Source organism: Oncorhynchus masou, chromosome 15 (genome assembly GCF_036934945.1).
Source record: "Oncorhynchus masou masou isolate Uvic2021 chromosome 15, UVic_Omas_1.1, whole genome shotgun sequence".
Classification (NCBI taxonomy): Eukaryota; Metazoa; Chordata; class Actinopteri; order Salmoniformes; family Salmonidae; genus Oncorhynchus; species Oncorhynchus masou.
In genome coordinates, this window is record NC_088226.1 from 42,296,908 (window position 1) to 42,321,160 (window position 24,253).

The 24,253-nt window shown below is 44.4% G+C and overlaps 1 protein-coding gene across 2 annotated transcripts in view; it reads left to right on the forward strand.

The window, feature by feature from the left end:
- The window catches only part of LOC135556267 (transforming growth factor beta receptor type 3-like), a 148,213-nt gene that overhangs the window by 39,814 nt on the left and 84,146 nt on the right, over positions 1 to 24,253 (forward strand). The window lies entirely within an intron of this gene.

Consider the following 24,253-nt stretch of genomic DNA (forward strand, 5'->3'; position numbering starts at 1 on the left):
CTGTATTTTAGTCAATGCCACTCTGACAATTGCTTGTCCTAATATTTATATATTTCTTAATTTCATTCTTTTACTTTTAGATTTGTTTTTATTGTTGTGAATTTCTAGACTCTACTGCACTGTTGGCACTAGGAACACAAGCATTTCGCTACACTCGCCATAACATCTGCTAAATATGTATATGTGACCAATAACATTTTTACATTTGATTTGGATGGAGTTGGTGGTGGGGGTTTGTAGAGTCTTTGTTTAAACTCGCTTGCACAAGGGTGGAGTGTGCAGAAGCATCTGTGTTGCTCAATGTAGTGGAGATTTTACAATACACAGTAGTTACAGTTGAAGTCAGAGGTTTACATACACCTTAGCGAAATACATTTAAACTCACAATTTTCACAATTCCTGACATTTAATCCTAGTAAAAATTCCATGCCTTAGATCAGTTAGGATCACCACTTTATTTAAAAAATGTGAAATGTCAGAATTGTGAAGTGCACCAGTCCCTCCTGCAGCAAAACACCCCCACCCCCGTGCTTCACGGTTGGGATGGTGTTCTTCGGCTTGCAAACCTCCCCCCTTTTCCTCCAAACATAACGATGGTCATTATGGCCAAACAGTTCTATTTTTGTTTCATCAGACCAGAGGACATCTTTCCAAAAAGTATGATCTTTGTCAATCATATGCAGTTGCAAACCATAGTCTGGCTTTTTATGGCGGTTTTGAAGCAGTGGCTTCGTCCTTGCTGAGCGGCCTTTCAGGTTATGTAGATATAGGACTCGTTTTACTGTAGATATAGATACTTTTGTACCTATTTCCTCCAGCATCTTCACAAGGTCCTTTGCTGTTGTTCTGGGATTGATTTGCACTTTTTGCACCAAAGTACGTTCATCTCTAGGAGACAGAATGCGTCTCCTTCCTGAGCGGTATGACGGCTGCGTGGTCCCAAGCTGTTTATACTTGCGTACTATTGTTTGTACAGATGAACGTGGTACCTTCAGGCATTTGGAAATTGCTCCCAAGGATGAACAAGACTTGCGGAAGTCTACATTTTTTTTCTGAGGTCTTGGCTGAGTTCTTTTGATTTTTCCCATGATGTCAAGCAAAGAGGCACTGAGTTTGATGGTAGGCCTTGAAATACATCCACAGGTACACCTCCAATTGACTCAAATTATGTCAATTAGTCTATCAGAAGCTTCTAAAACCATGACATATTTTCTGGAATTTTCCAAGCTGTTTAAAGGCACAGTCAACTTAGTGTATGTAAACTTCTGACCCACTGGAATTGTGATACGGTGAATTATAAGTGAAATAAGCTGTCTGTAAACAAATGTTGGAAAAATTACTTATGTCATGCACAAAGTAGATGTCCTAACCGACTTGTCAAAACCATAGTTTGTTAAAACCTCTTGGAACTCCCCATCCCGGATCCGGGATCGTGACTAAAGCCTCAGGCTCATTAGCATAACGCAACGTTAACGATTTCTGAAAATCGCAAATAAAATGAAAATAATGCGTCTGCTCTCAAGCTTAGCCTTTTCTTAACAACACTGTCATCTCAGATTTTCAAAATATGCTTTTGAACCATAGAAATTGACTAATTTGTGTAAGAGTATGCAAAGCTAGCATAGCATTTTGAGTAGCATTTAGCACGCAACATTTTCACAAAAACCAGATAACCAAATAAATAAAATCATTTACCTTTGAAGAGCTTCAGATGTTTTCAATGAGGAGACTCTCAGTTACATACCAAATGTGCAGTTTTTCCTGAAAGCGTCTGTGTGTAGGAGAAATCGTTCCGTTTTCTACATCGCATCTGGCTACCGAAACGAACCGAAAATTCAGTCACCTACAACGTCAAACTTTTTCCGAATTAACTACATAATATCGACCGAAACATGGCAAACGTTGTTTGGAATCAATCCTCAAGGTGTTTTTTCACATATCTCTTCATTGATATATCGTTCGTGGAAGCTTGCTTTCCTCTCTGAATCCCATGGAAAAATACTGGCAGCTGACTTTTGCGCACCAATTTCGGCGCAGGACACCGGGCGGACCTGGTAAATGTGGTCTCTTATGGTCAATCTTCCAATGATCTGCCTACAAATACGTCACAATGCTGCAGACACCTTGGGGAAACGGCAGAAAGGGTTGACTCACTCCTCTCGCATTCACAGCCATATAAGGAGACAATGGAAAACAGAGCCTCAAAAATCCTGCTCATTTCCTGGATGCCGTCTCATCTTGGTTTTGCCTGAAGCTCACGTTCTAGGGCACGCACAGAAAATATCTTGGTAGTTCTGGACACGTCAGAGTGTTTTCTTTCGAAAGCTATCAATTATATGCATAGTCGAGCATCTTTTTGTGACAAAATATCTTGTTTAAAACGGGAACGTTTTTCATCCAAAAATGAAATAGCGCCCCCATAGCATCAAGAGGTTAACAAGACATTTGTGGAGATGTTGAAAACGATTTTTTATGACTCCAACCTAAGTGTATGTAAACTTCTGACTTCAGCTGTAGGTGTTATCAGCTGCATAGATTTTATACTGTGTTTGTATGTCGCTGGCAATAGGAGTTTGAATGCTTGACCCAGAGTGATGTTAGACGCTAGAGAGAGCCCTACATTACCTTTCTAGTTATTGATACATCAGAGAGCTGGGTGGGTCATGTTCAATAAGGCAAATGTTTCAACACCGTAATCAAGTGTTTTTTATTGGACAGGTAGTACCTCCCTGTTTCACATTGTGTTCTTTTTTTGTGCCTATTGAACACTTCCCAGGCATTGGTTATCACTGTAAAGATGGATGGCTCTTCTGTCTCTCACCACTATGTACCCAAGCCTCTTATCCCTGTGAGCTGCTCCTTCCATGGTGCTGTCAGATACAGTAGAGAACACTCTATCTGGTACATCTATTCACTGCCCTCTTCTGCCCCCATTGTAATCAGGGGCCCAGCAAATGGCGTCCGTTCCTTCCCCCCTGGTGCCGACAGGAAGCCGAAGAAAGGCTTGTTGGCCAAAGCAACGCAGCAGAAGATGGTAAACATCTCTGGGAGATCAGATTGTTGTTGGAGGGCTGCACCTCTGCGTCCCAAATGACACCCTATTCCCAGACAAAGTGCGCTACTTGTGCACTATATAGGGAATATGGTGCCATTTGGAACACAGGCATTGTTGTTGAAGGGCTCGGCAACATCAATAAAACTAAATCAGAGAAAATGTTATCTCCCCCAGCTATCTCCATGGCTGTGTTTCAACGAACCCCTTACTTAGCCTCTGCACCTCCTCACACTGTTGCGAGACAAAAAAGAAGCCTGTCATCACATTCTTCTATGGCTCTTAAAATGAGGATCCAAAATGGTATCCGCGCATTTTCAAGAAGGGCTGAGCGGTAAATACTTGAGGAGATGAGTATACATGTTTAATAACAGTTGAACAAGACACTCCTTAGCTCTCCCGATCCTGAGAGTTGTAGTGTGCGTACCTCTGTGCCTATAAGCATGAACCCATCTACCCTTCTCTCTTTCAGGGCTTATATCAGGCTATTGAATGACAAGGCTCCCCTCTGTTTTCAATAACATTTGCTCGACTATAAGTCTATCTCTCTGTAGCCTGCGGACTGAAGGATGGGCTTGTGCTGGGTCAGGATATTTACGTGTCCCCCACTCCTTCAGTCATGGTAGTGTGAAAAGCAGCCTGCCCTGGGGATTGTACTGCTGAGGTAGGCAGATCTAAATGTTGCCAAGGCCAGATGCATAGACAAGAATAGGAGCTGGGTGTCAGGCTGGGTGTGTTATGTTGAGTCAGCATGTAAATAAAGGCACCACTCTTGTGATTCTGTCATAACACGTTAGTGTTAACACTGTATTGCATAGATAGGACTTGCACTGTGACCTATTCTCCCAAAGGAGCGATGAGCCTAAGTACTGTAAGTAAGTAAGTAGTATAGATAGGACTAGAAGTAAGTAGTGAATATCTAGTAAGTACTATAGATAGGAGATGGGATCGGAAGTCATATTTGAGATGTGTTAAGGTCTGTTATTACACTCTTTACATTATTGTCCCAAGTGGGAATGGGCATTACGATATTGTACTAAAGCCATCTCTGCTTCTACTGAGTACTGTTTAAATTGCCGCTACTAGTGATTGAATGACTACTACAGTAATGTTTATGTAACTGTAGTAACTAAACTTTTTGGAATGAAACCTTGTGATAGAATAGCATTTAGATTTTGTTATTAATTAGCTTCATCAAGTCGTACTGCCTTTATGGTGAAAACAGACTGTAAAGAACAAGCTTGAGGTCAAATAATTACAAGGTTCCATTGAAACGTATCAACACATTTCCCGATAAGGATCAAGAGCGATGTTCAAAATCAGAATACCATAGTATAAATACAATGTTTGTCACACAGCCTGGAGGGGTGGGTGCGGAGTCAAGCGCAGAGAGCAGAGGATAATGGGGGGGAACCGGACTTTATTGCGGCATCCAAAACAACAGGGGAATATCAAAAAAAGTGTCCAAACCAGAACAGGGCACAAACAGACAGGGAACACAACATGCAACAACTTCGACTAACAGAAAACAAGCCTGCACAGAAACAGACGGGCCTAACAGGCTTAAATAGTCCTGGATCAAAACTAAAACGAGAAACCGGTGCAACCAATAAGACATAACAAACAGAAAAGGAAAAGGTGATCGGTGGCGGCTAGTAGACCAGCGCCGCCCGAACAGTCATGACCATGTTATGGAACACATTCAGGTAATTGTTACACTGATAAGGAATGTATGCAGCAAAGTGACGTTTGCATGATGCCATACATGTCATTACTCCAAATCCGTGGCTCGTAAGAGTAAATGTAATCCCTTCTCATCATGTTAAGTTTGTACACTTCAAGTTTCCTATATTTTTTCCCCCATTACATATTCTAATATAAAATTCATAACATTATTACTTACATAGCCCAACATTAAGATACAATTTTGGCATATGCATGATTTACATAACCCAACATTGGGATGTGCATGGGCACGTAAGATATTCATGCACTTGTGTAAGCCTCATTAAAGTAAAAAAAAAAAGTGTCAGTGTTCAACCTTAACATGTGCTAACTATACAGCAGAACAGATGAACCAGAATGACATGTACTTTCACGGGTGGCCAAAATAACTATCTGAAAGCCACGCCCCTAATAAGCCATGTCTCTAGTCTTATGAGTGCAATAACCCAGGATCAATGACCCAGCACCTAGGAGCAATAACCGACCAGTTTTTAAAGAAAACAACTCAAGTGACCCAATGCCTGCAACCCAGCAGATGGTTCAACCAAACAACACAGCATTTTTTAAATTGTAACATTGTTCTGTAGTAGAACAACTTCGCCAAGAACAGAGATCTCCTGCTGCTTTTGAACAAGAGCAGCAACATATACTTGTGTCAGGACAGATTATGAAGTGTGGCAGAGATACTCCTACAACCCCCCCAATCTGCATGAGGTTGTGTCTACAGTGGCTGGCAGATAAGATTGTTCCACTCACCGCTTACCAGCACATTCCAACCTCTCAGGTATTTGTTGGTCTTTGATATCTCCTGCCCAATTATTGGGCCTCTTTGATTTGAGGTAGAGATTGGGGAAAAGTGGGACAAAGGCCAGACAGGGCCCTTTGACATTCACTACAGTTTCTACATCTGGGATCTTTCTGGTCTGCAGACTGATACACAACCAGAGACATATTCTTTTAAAAATTGTACCTTTATTTAACTAGGCAAGTCAGTTAAGAACAAATTCTTATTTTCAATGACGGCCTAGGAACAGTGGGTTAACTGCCTGTTCAGGGGCAGAACAACAGATTTGTACATTGTCAGCTCGGGGTTTGAACTTGCAACCTTCCAGTTACTAGTCCAACACGAACCACTAGGCTACCCTGCCGCCCCATAATGGGGAAACCAAGGATGTGTCCCAAATTGCACCGTACTCCCTATATACAGTAGTGCACTGCTTTTGACCAGAGCTGGGCTCTGGTCAAAAGTAGTGCACTGTGTTGGGAAATGGGTGCGGTTTGGGACTCCAAGGCCTCTCTTTCTCACTCTGCAGTGTTGAGGTGGTGCTCTTGACGCTGAGCAATGAGGATAACCCATGAGAGTTTAGCTGTCTAAAGTCCTGCAATTATTTTCTCTTTAGAGACCTCTCCTGCTTGGTGTCACCACCCAAATACTGACGTCTTTTACTGTCAACTAATTCTGCTTGGGAGGTACAGAGCCCAACAAAACCCATAGTCCAAGCACACACATTCCTTATGTCAACATTTGAGACTGGGCTTGTTTTGCTGGTGAAATTCTCAGACATAATATATCTCATGTAAATGTCTTTGTCGTTTTGGCCAGTTGTTAATGTTTTTGTGACTTTGTCATTTGTTCATCTTCCGACTGCAATAGCTGGACTGTACATCAGACTAATAGATGGTACTTTATATAAGTGATGTCTTCCGCTGAGGGTAAGAAAAGGGACATGTTCAAATGTCATGGGAAATGCTTGTCCTTGTCATCGTTGCAAAGAGTGTATTTCATTTCATGAGTTTCATTTCACATCGTTGAGACCCACACGAAAACAAATGCTACAGTGTATACTATTGTAATTAATGTAGTGTTTTTGCAGACTGTGGCATACTGTAGTATTTACTGAAGTGTTTTTGTTTTATTATCTTTGACATAGAAAGGTTGGTGGGGGGGTCTGCTGAAGAAATACTCAAATTCATTACATGTTCAAATTTCAAATTAAATCAAATTTAGTTGAACTTCAAAATAATAAACAATTCAAACAATAAATAACCAATCCAATTTAAGTTAATCAAATCAAAAGTAAAACAATTACCAAAAAACAAATGCATTCTTTTAAATAACATGAAAGAATCATCAGTCTGTCAATTTGTCAGTCAGTCATGGTTGGTCTGGTGGAGTGGTTGACCTTGTGTTAGTGTTGTGTTCGGGGAGGGATGAAGGAGGCAGTTGTGGTTGGTTGGTGCTGGTGTTGGGGCAGGGTTGGAAATCGTGCTGGTACCAGGGCTGGAAAACCAGAGGTTGGTGCTGGTTCTAGGACTGTGGGTCTGGGAGAAAAACAGGAACTTGAACTGGTCCTGGGTAAGGATCTGTAGAGGGGAGGAAAAACAACCCGAGGAGCAAGCAGACACACAAGGAAGCCCTAGACCCAGGGGTCAGCGATGGCACTCCCCTGTGGTCTGCTCGCTCCGTGTGAAGGTCTGATGGTGTTTGATGGTTCTGGGGTGGTTCTATATACAGTACCAGTCAAAAGTTTGGACACACCTTCTCATTCCATGGTTTTTCTTTATTTTCGCTATTTTTGTGAATATTGAAGAAATCAAAACTATAAAATCATGTAGTAACCTAAAAAAGACTGAACTTTTTAACTGTGTTGTATATTCACAATATATTGTCTACACTTGGCATGTACGTTTCTCACTTATGGGTGGCACAAATTAGGATATGGGGTAGGGGAAAGGGCAGAGTATACGCAAATGAAATGCTGAAGTAATAATACTGTAGTATTTACTGTAGTATTCTACAGTATACAACACAATGTTGTACTAAGTACTACAAATTATCAAGGGATAATACAGTGTGTAGTATAGTATTCTACAGATCTATAGTAGGTACTGTAGTATTCAATAGTAAACTGTGGCCTTTTTTTATGTGGGCGAATATTGCATTAACTCCTCTAAGCAGTTTGTTTTGGGTCAGTTCCAAGATGTATCCCAATTATTTGCTCAACAACTCATGTATGGATGATGATTCGCACACTCCGTTCTGCTGTTGAAGAATTGCTGGGTTACTGACCGGGATAGGACAGAATGTGCTGAATTGCTCTAGAATTCTAGGGTGGTGGATTGTGGAAGAGCCTAGGCATAAATCCTGTTGTCCCTGGTCAACCCCTCTATCCCCATCCTCCACCCTCCCCTCCTGACCCTGTCCTTGGCTGCAGAAGGCCACCGTCTTGGGCAGAGAGAGATAGAGATAAGTTGGCCCTGCACCGGTTCTGCCTGTGACCGTTGGGGAGTATGTCTGTGGAGATAAGCGTTGTAACGAACTAAGGCCACCTGGCAGCCTGCCGTTTGGCTCATAGACAACAATCCTTTTCCTTGACATTATAACGTCTGGCCTTCCTACCTAAGACGGGGGTGCAGATTTGTCCATCTGGACCTTCAGTAGTCTCAGTTTGTGTCCCAAATGGCAGCCCTATGGTCCCTGCTCAAAAGTAGTGCACTATTACTGGGAGTTAGGGTGCCATTTGGGATGCAGATTCTGTCTCTGTCTTGCCTTCCCTCCTCGCTTGTCCTTCAGTCATAATCCACTGTGTTTTATGCCACGTTCACATGCTCGTCAGAACTAGGGAATGGTGAAATTTCCGACTTGCTGATTCGTTGCAAGTGTATAACTACAACCTCCAAACGAGCTTCAATGCCATACAACACTCCTTCCGTGGCCTCCAACTGCTCTTAAACGCCAGTGAAACCAAATGCATGCTTTTCAACCGTTCGCTGCCCGCACCCGCCCCCCGACGAGCATCAAAACCCTGGACGGTTTACGACCTAGAATAGTGCCTTGCGAAAGTATTTGGCCCCCTTGAACTTTGCGACCTTTTGCCACATTTCAGGCTTCAAACATAAAGATATAAAACTGTATTTTTTTGTGAAGAATCAACAACAAGTGGGACACAATCATGAAGTGGAACGAAATTTATTGGATATTTCAAAACTTTTTTAACAAATCAAAAACTGAAAAATTGGGCGTGCAAAATCATTCAGCCCCTTTACTTTCAGTGCAGCAAACTCTCTCCAGAAGTTCAGTGAGGATCTCTGAATGATCCAATGTTGACCTAAATGACTAATGATGATAAATACAATCCACCTGTGTGTAATCAAGTCTCCGTATAAATGCACCTGCACTGTGATAGTCTCAGAGGTCCGTTAAAAGCGCAGAGAGCATCATGAAGAACAAGGAACACACCAGGCAGGTCCGAGATACTGTTGTGAAGAAGTTTAAAGCCGGATTTGGATACAAAAAGATTTCCCAAGCTTTAAACATCCCAAGGAGCACTGTGCAAGCGATAATATTGAAATGGAAGGAGTGTCAGACCACTGCAAATCTACCAAGACCTGGCCGTCCCTCTAAACTTTCAGCTCATACAAGGAGAAGACTGATCAGAGATGCAGCCAAGAGGCCAATGATCACTCTGGATGAACTGCAGAGATCTACAGCTGAGGTGGGAGACTCTGTCCATAGGACAACAATCAGTCGTATATTGCACAAATCTGGCCTTTATGGAAGAGTGGCAAGAAGAAAGCCATTTCTTAAAGATATCCATAAAAAGTGTTGTTTAAAGTTTGCCACAAGCCACCTGGGAGACACACCAAACATGTGGAAGAAGGTGCTCTGGTCAGATGAAACCAAAATTGAACTTTTTGGCAACAATGCAAAACGTTATGTTTGGTGTAAAAGCAACACAGCTCATAACCCTGAACACACCATCCCCACTGTCAAACATGGTGGTGGCAGCATCATGGTTTGGGCCTGCTGTTCTTCAGCAGGGACAGGGAAGATGGTTAAAATTGATGGGAAGATTGATGGAGCCAAATACAGGACCATTCTGGAAGAAAACCTGATGGAGTCTGCAAAAGACCTGAGACTGGGACAGAGATTTGTCTTCCAACAAGACAATGATCCAAAACATAAAGCAAAATCTACAATGGAATGGTTAAAAAATAAACATATCCAGGTGTTAGAATGGCCAAGTCAAAGTCCAGACCTGAATCCAATCGAGAATCTGTGGAAAGAACTGAAAACTGCTGTTCACAAATGCTCTCCATCCAACTTCACTGAGCTCGAGCTGTTTTGCAAGGAGGAATGGGAAAAAATTCAGTCTCTCGATGTGCAAAACTGATAGAGACATACCCCAAGCGACTTACAGCTGTAATCGCAGCAAAAGGTGGCGCTACAAAGTATTAACTTAAGGGGGCTGAATAATTTTGCACGCCCAATTTTTCAGTTTTTGATTTGTTAAAAAAGTTTGAAATATCCAATAAATGTCGTTCCACTTCATGATTGTGTCCCACTTGTTGTTGATTCTTCACAAAAAATACAGTTTTATATCTTTATGTTTGAAGCCTGAAATGTGGCAAAAGGTCGCAAAGTTCAAGGGGGCCAAATACTTTCGCAAGGCACTGTATATGGACAACTATAAATACCTAGGTGTCTGGCTAGACTGTAAACACTGTAAACACACGATGTCATCTACAGAATAGCTTCCAACACTCTACTCAGCAAACTGGATGCAGTCTATCACAGTGCCATCCGCTTTGTTACCAAATCACCTTATACCACTCACCACTGCGACCTGTATGCTCTAGCTCGCTACATATTCCTCGCCAGACCCACTGGCTCCAGGTCATCTACAAGTCTATGCTAATTAAAGCTCCCACCCACCCAATCTATCTACCTCATCCCCATACTGTTTTTATTTTATTTACTTTTCTGCTCTTTTACACACCAGTATCTCTACTTGCACATCATCATCTGTTCATTTATCACTCCAGTGTTAATCTGCTAAATTGTAACTTTTCGCTCCTATGGCCTATTATTGCCTACCTCCTCATGCCTTTTGCACACACTGTATATAGACTTTCATTTTTCTACTGTGTCATTGATTTGTTTATTGTGTTATTGGCTTGTTTATTGTTTACTCCATGTGTAACTCTGTGTTGTTGTCTGTGTCACACTGCTTTGCTTTATCTTGGCCAGGTCGCAGTTGCAAATGAGAACTTGTTCTCAACTAGCCTACCTGGTTAAATAAAGGTGAAATATATATTTTTTAAACAACCAATTAGCAAGTCGAACATTTTCGAGTTTTCTAGTTCCGACTAGCACATGAATTTGGCTTTACCGCCCAGGCAGGGACCAGGGTTTAGTTTCACAAGCTGCCCATGACACGTACACAAGCTGCCCATGACACGTACATAAGCTGCCCATGACACGTACATAAGCTGCCCATGATCATGACCTTCAGTGGCAGATGGAGGAGATACTCGGACACATAAACATTTCACTGGACAACTGGTTGACTAATTCTGCCTAGTCTGTCTCCGCTTCTGTTACCAACATCAAATTGCAATCATGCATCTACTGTCTCCTTGAGTTAAGATGGCTTGCTGGCCTCCGTATTGATACGAACACGAGGGAAAGTTTGCTGATACCGACACTCAAACACATTTCATTCAGTCCTTTCAGGAGGCTTGCACATTCATCACCCTCCACTCTACGTAATGAGGCTTTTCCTCTGTTTTGCTTTGGAGTGTATTTCGGATGCTTGTTGTTGTCAGAGTCAGCACAGAGGTGGCTGGTCAGTCAGGGCAGGCAGTGATTATGGAGAGTTGTTTTTCCGGGTTCCTTCTCTGCCTCTCGTGATGGAAGAAGAAGTGGCATCTTGGCCGCAGAATGGACTGTGTGTGTGTGTGTGTTTTGATGTTTAGAGAGTGGATTGGCCTGGCCTGCAGCACAAGCAGTGGTCTTGTGGCCTGCTCCGGCTGAGACGCTCTTCTCTGACTTGGCTGTTTGGGCTCAGGGGCCGATGTGGAACAGGTCGTTTTCTGTTTTGAACTGACTGTACAGCAGCCAGGGTCAGTCAAGTACACAGATATGTCCAAGTACAGAGCTCCCTGTAAACCCAACTTCCACCCAGTAGTAACACCTTGTATGTACAGACAGTGCACCTCCAAGGTCCACTGTCGACACAGGGGTATTGATGGACCATAAGATCCGTATAAACCCATGATCTTCCATACAGTCAAGCCTATTTGTAAATAGTGTTCCTCGAAAATGCTTCTAATTGGACATTGGGTATAGGTTCAAGATATTAATGTAAATAGGTTTAGTTGCATAAGTCTCTCTAGTTACTAGAATGTGCTCCATGATATCTCCATCCTGATATCCATGCAGAGACATGCATCTGGTTCCTATGGTTACAAGGAGGGGCTTAGAGGAAACGGGACAAAAAGCATGAAGAGGAACAGGACGTACACACACACACACAGTGATTTTCGGAAAGTATTCAGACCTGTGCAGCGACGCTCCCCATCCAACCTGACAGAGCTTGAGAGGACCTGCAGAAAAGAATGGGAGAAACTCCCCAAATACAGGTGTGCCAAGCTTGTAGCATCATACTCAAGAAGACTTGACGCTGTAATCGCTGTCAAAGGTGCTTCAACAAAGTACTGAGTAGGGTCTGAATACTTATGTTAATGTAATATTTATGTTTTAGTTTTTTTTTTCTTCCAATAATTTATTATAATAACCTGTTTTTGCTTTGCCATTACGGGGTATTGTTTGTATATTATTGAGGGGATAAACAATTTAATCAATTTTAGAATAAGACTAATGTAACAAAATGTGGAAAAAGTCAATGGGTCTGAATACTTTCTGAAGGCACTGTATACCCCCCCCCCCCCCCACACACACACACACCAGCTGCATTCTGTCAGATCCTACTCTATATCTTCTCCACATCTACGTGTGAAACCCTCAAATGTTTTTTTTAGTTCCTCCACGTTTTCAGTCCAGAAGTGAGAGAAATTAATAGTTTCCTGCCATGCTCCCAGTGAACCCATTCTGTATGGGCATAAACCAGTCAGAGGTTGCATCCCAAATAGCACCCTACTTCCTGTATGGTGCACTACTTGGGCTTTGGTCAAAAGTATTGCACTATGTAGGGAATAGAGTGCCATTTGGGATACAAGTCAGGGGGTCTGGGCCCTTATCCTTCCAATAACAGAGAGAAATGCACAGCTGCACTTGCCTGCTTCACAATACACTGCCTCCTGGCTGCTGTCCAATACTGCACAGATAAATTGGCAAATTAAGTGAAACTGAACACCTCGGTGGTGACTGCATGCGGGCGTTACTTTGACAGTGATAAGCTCACATTTGTACTTCTGTCTCAGTGTTCAAACAATAACAAAACATTTCTGATGGAACACAACACCAACTCTGGCCAATTACTGCGCTCTGGCTTGGAGGAAAACCAAACGATTGACACTTAGTGTACCTACAACGAAACCAAGTACTGAAATATATCACGCATTTTGTGAAACTTTTGTGAATTAGAATTGCTGTTGTCCTTCTGTCTGGACAGTGCTGAGCTGAAATCTTCACCTTTCTTCATTGACTTATTGATGAATAGAATCGTAGCAGGACTTCTCTCTGTAACCAAAGACATCAAGGCACTCTCCTGCTTTAGAAATTTTAGATCAAAGAAGCTACAGTACTGACTGTATGTCTCTGAGCAGAAAGAGAGAGAGAGAGAACGGGGGGGGGGGCGCTAGCTGTATTGGATGAGACTTCAGAAGGACTGACTGATGCTCCTGGCTTGAGCTTCCTTGAGATCGGATGGACTGAGCCATAAAACTTTGCCCCATCACTCAAGAGAACGTTGGTATATTTTGTAAAGAAAGCGCCCAATCAGCTCACAGATCTCACATCCTAGCCTGCTTCTTCAATCACCACTAAGCCTGCTTTTTCAATCATCACCACCTTCAACAAAGAACTGGCTGTAATATGTGACAATCTGTTTTTCTCTCTCCATCCAATGGCAGTGTTTTCTTTTGACTCTGGCTCAGTGGGCTGTAATCTGTAATCCTTTAGTTCCAGGTTAACGGCCACTATAGCTTGTATGCACTAAACAGCTATGATGTCATCAGTCTATGTTGACCAACCGGGATCAAAGTATCAGATCAAAGCTCTCCCTCCCCTCCCTCCCTCCCTCCCTCCCTCCCTCCCTCCCTCCCTCCCTCCCTCCCTCCCTCCCTCCCTCCCTCCCTCCCTCCCTCCCTCCCTCCCTCCCTCCCTCGTGTTTGAGGGTATGTCTCAGTGAGGTAGCAGAGACAAGTCAGGGGACTGGAAAGGCACTAGCCCAGAATAGGGGGAACAAAGCACTCATTCTCCACCAGCAGATCCCTGATAAGACCTGTAAATACCAGGTTGCGGCTGCGTGCACAGCAGCGCGGGAGGGGAATACTGGTCCCAGATAAGGGACATCATTATTTTGTGGCACATTTGCACAAGATTAGATGCACCACTTCTAATGTTAATACATTTCCCAGAGTCCTAGAGAGCAAGAGAATCGTGAGGAAAAGAAGGGAACAGTAAACTAACTGGTTTACCAGACTTGCCACGGGCTCATATTTCAGCCATGTCTTAAACCCCTAGGATTGTGTTGCTACTTACCTTTTTCCGGTTGGGGTTTGACCCATAGGTGTAAAAGTCGTTTCTCTTTAGCTCTCATTGGAAGTCTACATTTCTACTGTTGCCACGAGCCTTTGTGAACAGGTTTTGGTGTCAGGTTTTAACGTTTTTCCATGTGTTCCTTCAAGAACTACCGTAAAAACCTAAATGAAACAGTCTCAAATAGCCGCCCATCCCTTTTAATAGCCGGGCATTGGCACACATTTCAGCAAATAAACACCTGTTTCGAATAAACGGCGGGTCTAAATACATTTTTTTTTTACGAATGAACTTTAGTGATACCAAGATCACGTGGTCAGGTTAAGTTTGTTTAAACAGGGAAAAAATGCAGTTAAGCATAAAATATTTGACGGTTAGTTTTAGGCATCGACTGGGTACGTGGACAGATGTTAAATCCTGTGTGAGATCTTGCAAAATCACTTCTGATCTGACTGCAATGGATTTGGCCATACTGGTTACAATAAACAGCGTGGTAGTTTTTTCAACACTTTTTATTTAGCAAAAGCTGTGTGCGTTAAGGAAATAGAATCCCGTCTCTAATAAACCAAGCTAATACACGCTATTAATTTAAGTTTTTAAGAGGAAATATCAAAGTGTCAAAGTGGCTTTCACACCTCTATCTCCATCTCTGCCACCAGCACCTCCACTGCTAACGCAGTGAGGGGCATCGTGGGAAATATCATGCTGGCATTTCCTCGAGGTGGTGTTTCCCATGTCGCTGGCATCTGTTACACAAAAATAAGCACAGACACTTTCTGAAAAACAAACGTCATTCTGTCGTAGCAGCAGAGAGAGAAACAGCAGAGGTCTGAGCGAAGCTCCTTGCCCTAGTGTAGGGCTGTGTCCCAAATGGCACCCGTTTCCCTATTTAGGTCACAAATTTTGTCCAGGCCCTTTCAAAAGTAGTGCACTGTATAGGGAATAGGGTGCCATGTGGGATGCAAGTCCATGTCTGGGTCTGGCCATATGATTGGCTGATAGGGCTGAAAATAAACAAAGTCAGGGAGAGGGCCCGGCCAGCAGTATATATATCTCTCTGTCTCTCACACAGGCCATCTTTGTCTAATCAACTTACCAGAGGCAAACATGAAACGAGACGCTCTTGGCCGCGGATCAGCGTGAGGCTGAGCAGATGATTGTTTTATCAGGTGGAATTGTTCGATAGCTGCTCGGAGCTCTGCCTGGAGGGTGACAGTAAGTACAGCCCCCAGTCACAGCTTCTAAAGGACAGAAGTATAACAGCTCCTGAGGCACTAACAGTCGATCGCGAGAGACAATCCAAAGGGCAAGAGACAAGTCAAGCTACATACTGTACATGAACACAATTCCAGCATTATTCTTCTTCCTCTCTCTCTCTCTCTCTCTCTCTCTCTCTCTCTCTCTCTCTCTCTCTCTCTCTCTCTCGTAACAGAGTTATTAGAGAACTCATTCTAACAAGGAGTCAATTCCATTCAAATGAAATTAAATGTTATTTGTCACATGAGTCAAATACAACAGGTGTAGTAGACCTTACTGTAAAATGCTTACTTACAAGCCCTTAACCAACCAATGCAGTTACTGTATAAGAAATTAGAGTTTAGAAAATATTTACTAAATAAACTAAAGAAAATAAAGTAGCACAATAAAATAATAGCAAGGCTATATACATAGGGTACTGGTACTGAATCAGTGTACGAGGGTGCAGGTTAGTCGAGGTAATTTGTACATGTTGGTAGGGGTAATGTGACTATGCATTGACAATAAACAGCGAGTAGCAGCAGTGTAAAAACAAAGGGAGTGTCAATGCAAATAGTCCGGGTAGCCATTTGATTAATTGCTCAACAGTCTTATGGATTGGGGGTAGAATCTTTGGACCTAGACTTGACGCTCCGGTACCGCTTGCCATGCGGTAGCAGAGAGAACAGTCTATGACCTGGGTGACTCGAGTCTTTGCCGAAAAAATTTGGGGCCTTCCATTCCGAACAGGTTCTCTTGGAATAAGGTAAGGGTAGTAGCCGAGAACAACATTCCTCTAGTCATCTGCCTGGTAATAACCAAGCAGCGATGGGAGCCAACTATCACCAGTGTCAGATGTCAAAACCAGCACTGACACGGCTATCTCTTCAAACATGTCTCCTCCTGGGTGTCCTGACAGTGTTTTTATGCTGAGCACACATATTCTAGACGTATGGTTCATTTGAATCGTGCAGACTGACACCTTATAGCCTGAAGGATCCTTTAACATGTTGAATGGATATGTAGTCATGTGATGCCACATCTAGACTTGTTGTCCCCAGGGGGCTCGGTAGGCTTACTGTACGTGACGTGAATGTGTTCGGCGATGGAGGCGGGGAGTTGTGAGGACTGCGTCCGCTTAAACTCATCTGGAAAAGATTTGGGTCTACTTCGTTCTCTCTCTCCTTGAGGCGGTGTTGTGCTCCTCTGCATCCCTGCAGCCCACTTTATCCGACCCTGATTACTATCATCCTATGCAGCCGTATCTGCCCCTGACGTCTTATCTGCCTGCTGTGTTCTGCGGGGCCCATTTGAGGTGTGTGTGTGTCTCGGTGGGTGTGTGTGTGACCTGGAGTTGGGAGGTTGGAGGCAGACTGATTAGCATCAGGTGCAGTGGAGAGGCTCCCCATCGGCCCTCAGATCAGCAGGGTGAAGGCCAGTGGGGCCTGTGATAAGAGCAGTCAACAGGTTCCCTTCTTCCCCTCTGTCTGAGCAGTCATCCAGAAAGAGCCATGATACAGACAACACACACACACACACACACACACACACACACACACACACACACACACACACACACACACACACACACACACACACACACACACACACACACACACACCTCTATCTGATGAAGCTAGATCTTAATGTTCATGGGATAAGTTCCAGGCTGTGCAAGGCTTTTCCAACAGCCTTGACTTTTCAGTGCTCGGCTAGTGCTGTCTGTCTGCTGTAGACGAGTGGTGATTGTTTTGCTGAGCATCCTGTGTTGAGCATGCAGGGACATGTTTCCCCAGGCCTAAGTATAGAATATGGCAAGTCATCCTTTGGTTATTTCGACAGTATATCAACCCAGCTACAAAGGGCTGCTTGTATTGAAAGGCATTATCCATTATTACAGGCAGCTGCTCCAGCCAACTCTATTTCTGTTATGATAAAGTGTCTGCTGCGTTCATGCTGACGTTGATTGCCTGTTATTATTATTTGCAAAGGGAGGGAGAATGTTTTGATAAGATTACTCTTACTCGCTGGCTAATTGAAGGATGTTTTGAGTTAGCTCGGAGTCACTGAGGACTTTTAGGCTCATAATTAGTTCTGTCAATGAAGGAAAACGCCCTGGTCCTGGTTCCTGCTGCCGGGGCTACTGAGGGCTAGAGGTGTGTAATGGTGTCAGGTCTGACTGGCTGGATGGAGGTGTAAAGAGAGAGGTCTCTGACAGCTGTGTTCTACTGCTGGGGTAAAGAAAAAGTTTCATACCAGGAGGCTGTACATACATTGTTTATGGAAGCATCATTATCTACTGTGCTGATGTATTGATGAATGTTTGGTCATGAAACATCCTTTAAGGGTCATGAAATTGCAATCTGAATGCTCGACGCAGGCGGCTGGCCGAATGCCTTGAATCGTCCTGTAGTTATTACTGTCTGGCATAGAAGAATGTCTCACTCGGAATATGTTTTTTGACATACCTTAATCGACAGACATAGTTCTTGTTTATTGCAATTGCATCATCCTCCCTTTGCGTATTGTTTTGGTAATTTACGGAAAATCTGTTAAGATTGCTTACAGTAAAGATTCATTTACTGAGATAGTTTTGTGTTTAATGGAATGATATTATCCTTGTTTACGTACATATGCTCTGACCAGTCACGGTATGCCATCTGGGATTGGCCTGGCGGGCCGGGGCTGGCAACAGCTGTCGTCCTGTGAGGGTTGTGTGAGGGGTTTGATTTCAGCGTAACGTGATAGGTCCAGACAAGCCTCCCTCCACAGTCCTGTCCGCACCTCCCTCCCTCTCCGTCCCTGGCCAGTCACTAGCATGGCTGTGTCTCAAATGGCAGCCTATTCCCATCCCTATATAGTGGACAGGGCCCTGGTCAAAAGTAGTGCACTATACAGGGAATAGGGTTCCATTTGGGACTGTAATGGACCCAGGACACACAAATCCCTGGACCAGGCTCCCCATCATCAATCAGGCAGGGCTTCCTGGCTCCTTCTGGGACTCTCAGAGCCTCTCTACAGGGGTATCTGGAGGTGCCTGGTAGCCTCTATGTGCATCCCAAATGGCACCCTATTCCCTATTTAGTGCACTACTTTTGACCAGGACCCATAGGGTTCTAGTCAAAAGTAGTGCACTATATAGGGAATAGATTACCATTTGGGACTCACACTCCATGTGTACTTCGGGGCAGGGCAACGCCACCTGATCCCAGCCTGCTGAACAGGCGTGCAACTGGGCCGTAGGGGCTTTGATCCCAGGGGCATCTGGTCCTTCTGTTTTCACTCCCTGGCTGGGCCGTTCCTGCTGAGACCCCTGGTTTCAGACACACTTTGCAGCCTCCCTGGGCCCTGCCTGCTGTGACATGGTCTAAATCACATTAATCACATTATCACAGACTGAGGACTGTAGAATGCAGAGTGTAGACAATCCCAACGCTGGACAGTGTTTGTGTCGGTCTATCTGCTACCACGGCAATGGGCCAGATGGAACCCGGATGGAAGGCATCTCAGTCTCTCTGTGGGCAGATAGAGATACACAGCAGCTGCTGCTCAGCTCGCCTCTATCCTCTACACATCTACACAAAGTATGTGAGGGGATGGGGAGTTGGCACTGGGACTGGGAGTTGGAGTGTTTACTGGGAGTGTGGACTGGGACTGGGAGTGGGAGTGTGGACCGGGGGTGGGAGTGTGGACCGGGGGTGGGAGTGTGGACTGGGAGTGTGGACTGGGACTGGGGGTGGGAGTGTGGACTGGGGGTGGGAGTGTGGACTGGGGGTGGGAGTGTGGACTGGGAGTTGGAGTGTGGACTGGGAGTGGGAGTGTGGACTGGGACTGGGAGTGGGAGTGTGGACTGGGACTGGGAGTGGGAGTGTGGACTGGGGGTGCAGTGGGAAAGTGGCTGTTGGTTCCAGTTCTTCCACATCTGATAGATTGGTATCACATTATTTCCCGCTGGTCGTTCAAGTTTAGCTTTCCACATTGGTAATTGTGAAAGATCATGGATTGATGCCGTCCTCCGTTGATCTATAATGTCTGGAAGTTGACTGGCTAAATGGTCTCAAGGTGGACATTGAGAAGCATATTCTCCAGGTATTTCTACGTGAGTGACCCTCCCATCGGCGAATTCAGTCTGACATTCGAGATGGTATCACGACACTGTTAATGTGATTATGTTGGACTCTACTGCACTAATTTTCTTATCCTCTGCCATTTGTCTCCCCGCAACTGTGTTTATGCCTTATTGCCTTTGCTTTTCTGGTGACTCACTTGTTTTGGAATTGTTTCTGTCTGGTGCTAAAATTCCATAACTTTTACAGATCTCTCTCGGTCTCTCTCTTTCTCTGTCTGTCTGAATGTCTATTTCTTTCTTCTTCTCTCTCTTTCTCTCTCTCTCTCTCTCTCTCTCTCTCTCTACCTCCTCTCTCTCTGTTCAAAGCCAAGGCCCCTGAAGCCAGCAGAATGAGAGCAGGTATGATTGTTTCTGGGTTGCCGTGCGTTCGGTTATTCTCCCAGGAGGGACGGGGATGATTTTTCCAGAGTCTGAACAGAGGGGGAGGCTTAAGTAGACTAGATGCTCATCTCAGATTTTCCACGTGGACAAACATGAAGAATGGAGTGAGAGGGAAAAAAGGTAGAGAAAGCTGTGGGAGACTTGTGGGGCTTTTGCCTTCGCTTGTTGTGTGACTGTGTGTGTGTGTCGAGCATCTGCCAGACTTGTGTGACTGTGTGTGGAGCGTCTCTGAGCCAAGCCCCCTTGGAGATAAGCGTACTGTAATTTCTTCCATTCGTTGTTCCCCTAGTTCTTTTTTTATTATGATTATTGTAGCACTTTTATGGCCCATACCGCTAAACACTCATTTTCTCTCCTCCCTTCTCCTCCTCTCTTCTACAGGGTCTTAGATCTGTGGAAGACTATGATCAGGAGGCTTTGACGCCATGCATCTACTCTCTCTAGGACTATTCTCTCAGCTGTCTCACTCTCCTCTGGCCTAAAAATGTGTCAAAGGGATACAACTGTCCACTTTGACTATCAACAGCCTGTCACAGACAGTGGATACACATTTCACTTCATCCTGGATAGCTCTGTTGAGGCATAAACTGGAGTGTTTTAGAGATGGTCAATAGGGGAGATGGTGTAAGGAGACTGGGTCTGGCAAGGTGTGTGTGTGTGTGTGTGTGTGTGTGTGTGTGTGTGTGTGTGTGTGTGTGTGTGTGTGTGTGTGTGTGTGTGTGTGCGCGCGCTTCATATCATGTCTCAGTGACAGCATGAAAAAAACCCGGAAGGAGAGATAAAGTGTGTGGGGAGTGTATGATTGATACAACTGAATAACTTTCTGTCTGTCCAATGCTGTAGTTTGGTCTGGTTCAATGGAGTTTCTGTTGTCTGAGCTAACAGTTCTGCTTAAGCGAATTACCGGCTACTTTAAAGACGTTGTCTGCCTCATGAGAGTCTGAAGAATTTAATCATTGTTTATGTTTAACTGTGGTTAACCTTGGGAATATATCAACCATTACATCTTAAGAGCCTATCCGTAAATGTAACAGACCATATAAACATGGCAAAAGGTTTTCTTCAGAAGATCAGTATCTGAGGTTTGAACTATGCAGAGCCGTGAACAAACAACTTGTTTGTACGTACATGCTCTGAACATTTTCTTGGCTCTCGTATACAACTGAAATATCATGAAACTCCCAGACACAACGCGTATTCGTGTGTTCATTGACGCTCCCTGTACTGTGATTTAAAATGTACTGTCGCCAGTTAAGATTTAAAAAACAAGGAGTCTTCCCTCTTTTTGACATCTGAACCTGCCTTGACTGATTGAGTTAGGATTGATTTATGGCCAGTAAATGTTAATAATATGACAGTGACAGAACTCCTTGTGGGTGATTTACAAGCTCTGTCCAGTCACACACAGGAAGAGCTTAATATGATTAGCCTGGGAATAGAGTTAAAGCTAGACGGAACGAAGACAGATAGAGAGAGATGAAGTGAAGGAAGGTTTAATAAACGGACAAGTTAAACTATAGTTCCCCCTCTTTCCCCTGTATCAGTATCCCTTAAAACTAGATGTGTACTGTATGGGATAACTTCTCAGAGTGTATTTACCCCCAAGAGTGGAGGCTGCCGAGGGGAGGACGGCTCATAATAATGGCTGGACCGGAGTTAAAAGATTTTTTTAATTTTTTTTAATTTCACTTTTATTTAACCAGGTAGGCTAGTTGAGAACAAGTTCTCATTTGCAACTGCGACCTGGCCAAGATAAAGCATAGCAGTGTGAACAGACAACACAGAGTTACACATTGAGTAAACAATAAACAAGTCAATAACACAGAAGAAAAAAGGGTCTATATACATTGTGTGCAAAAGGCATGAGGAGGTAGGCAAATAATACAAATTTTGCAGGTTAACACTGGAGTGATAAATGATCAGATGGTCATGTACAGGTAGAGATATTGGTGTGCAAAAGAGCAGAAAAGTAAATAAATAAAAACAGTATGGAGATGAGGTAGGTATAATTGGGTGGGCTATTTACCGATAAGACTATGTACAGCTGCAGCGATCGGTTAGCTGCTCAGAAAGCAGATGTTTGAAGTTGGTGAGGGAGATAAAAGTCTCCAACTTCAGCGATTTCTGCAATTCGTTCCAGTCACAGGCAGCAGAAAACTGTAACGAAAGGCGGCCAAATGAGGTGTTGGCTTTAGGGATGATCAGTGAGATACACCTGCTGGAGTGCGTGCTACGGGTGGGTGTTGCCACCGTGACCAGTGAACTGAGATAAGGCGGAGCTTTACCTAGCATGGACTTGTAGATGACCTGGAACCAGTGGGTCTGGCGACGAATATGGAGCGAGGGCCAGCCGACTAGAGCATACAAGTCGCAGTGGTATAAGGTGCATGGTGACAAAACGGATGGCACTGTGATAAACTGCATCCAGTTTGCTGAGTAGAGTGTTGGAAGCTATTTTGTAGATGACGTCGCCGAAGTCGAGGATCGGTAGGATAGTCAGTTTTACTAGTTTGGCGGCATGAGTGAAGGAGGCTTTGTTGCAGAATAGAAAGCCAATTCTGGATTTGATTTTCGATTGGAGATGTTTGATATGAGTCTGGAAGGAGAGTTTACAGTCAAGCCAGACACCTAGGTACTTATAGATGTCCACATATTCAAGGTCGGAACCATCCAGGGTGGTGATACTAGTCAGGCGTGCAGGTGCAGGCAGCGAACGGTTGAAAAGCATACATTTGGTTTTACTAGCGTTTAAGAGCAGTTGGAGGCCACGGAAGGAGTGTTGTATGGCATTGAAGCTTGTTTGGAGGTTAGATAGCACAGTGTCCAAGGACGGGCCGGAAGTATATAGAATGGTGTCGTCTGCCTAGAGGTGGATCAGGGAATCGCCTGCAGCAAGAGCAACATCATTGATATATAAAGAGAAAAGAGTCGGCCCGAGAATTGAACCCTGTGGCACCCCCATAGAGACTGCCAGAGGACCGGACAGCATGCCCTCCGATTTGACACACTGCACTCTGTCTGCAAAGTAGTTGGTGAACCAGGCAAGGCAGTCATCAGAGAAACCAAGGCTACTGAGTCTGCCGATAAGAATATGGTGATTGACAGAGTCGAAAGCCTTGGCAAGGTCGATGAAGACGGCTGCACAGTACTGTCTTTTATCGATGGCCGTTATGATATCGTTTAGTACCTTGAGCGTGACTGAGGTGCACCCGTGACCGGCTTCTCCGCTCAGCGGAGAAGGTACGGTGTGATTCGAGATGGTCAGTGACCTGTTTGTTGACTTGGCTTTCGAAGACCTTAGATAGGCAGGGCAGGATGGATATAGGTCTGTAACAGTTTGGGTCCAGGGTGTCTCCCCCTTTGAAGAGGGGGATGACTGCGGCAGCTTTCCAATCCTTGAGGATCTCAGACGATAGAGAGGTTGAACAGGCTGGTAATAGGGGTTGCGACAATGGCGGCGGATAGTTTCAGAAATAGAGGGTCCAGATTGTCAAGCCCAGCTGATTTGTACGGGTCCAGGTTTTGCAGCTCTTTCAGAACATCTGCTATCTGGATTTGGGTAAAGGATAACCTGGAGAGGCTTGGGCGAGTAGCTGCGGGGGAGGGGGGCGGATCTGTTGGCCGAGGTTGGAGAAGCCAGGCGGAAGGCATGGCCAGCCGTTGAGAAATGCTTGTTGAAGTTTTCGATAATCATGGATTTATTGGTGGTGACCGTGTTACCTAGCCTCAGTGCAGTGGGCAGCTGGGAGGAGGTGCTCTTGTTCTCCATGGACTTCACAGTGTCCCAGAACTTTTTGGAGTTGGAGCTACAGGATGCAAATTTCTGCCTGAAGAAACTGGCCTTAGCTTTCCTGACTGACTGAGTGTATTGGTTCCTGACTTCCCTGAACAGTTGCATATCACGGGGACTATTCGATGCTATTGCAGTCCGCCACAGGATGTTTTTGTGCTGGTCGAGGGCAGTCAGGTCTGGAGTGAACCAAGGGCTATATCTGTTCTTAGTTCTGCATTTCTTGAACGGAGCATGCTTATCTAAAATGGTGAGGAAGTTACTTTTAAAGAATAACCAGGCATCCTCAACTGACGGGATGAGGTCAATGTCCTTCCAGGATACCCGGGCCAGGTCGATTAGAAAGGCCTGCTCACAGAAGTGTTTTAGGGAGCGTTTGACCGTGAAAGGGTGGTGGTCGTTTGACTGCGGCTCCGTAGCGGATACAGGCAATGA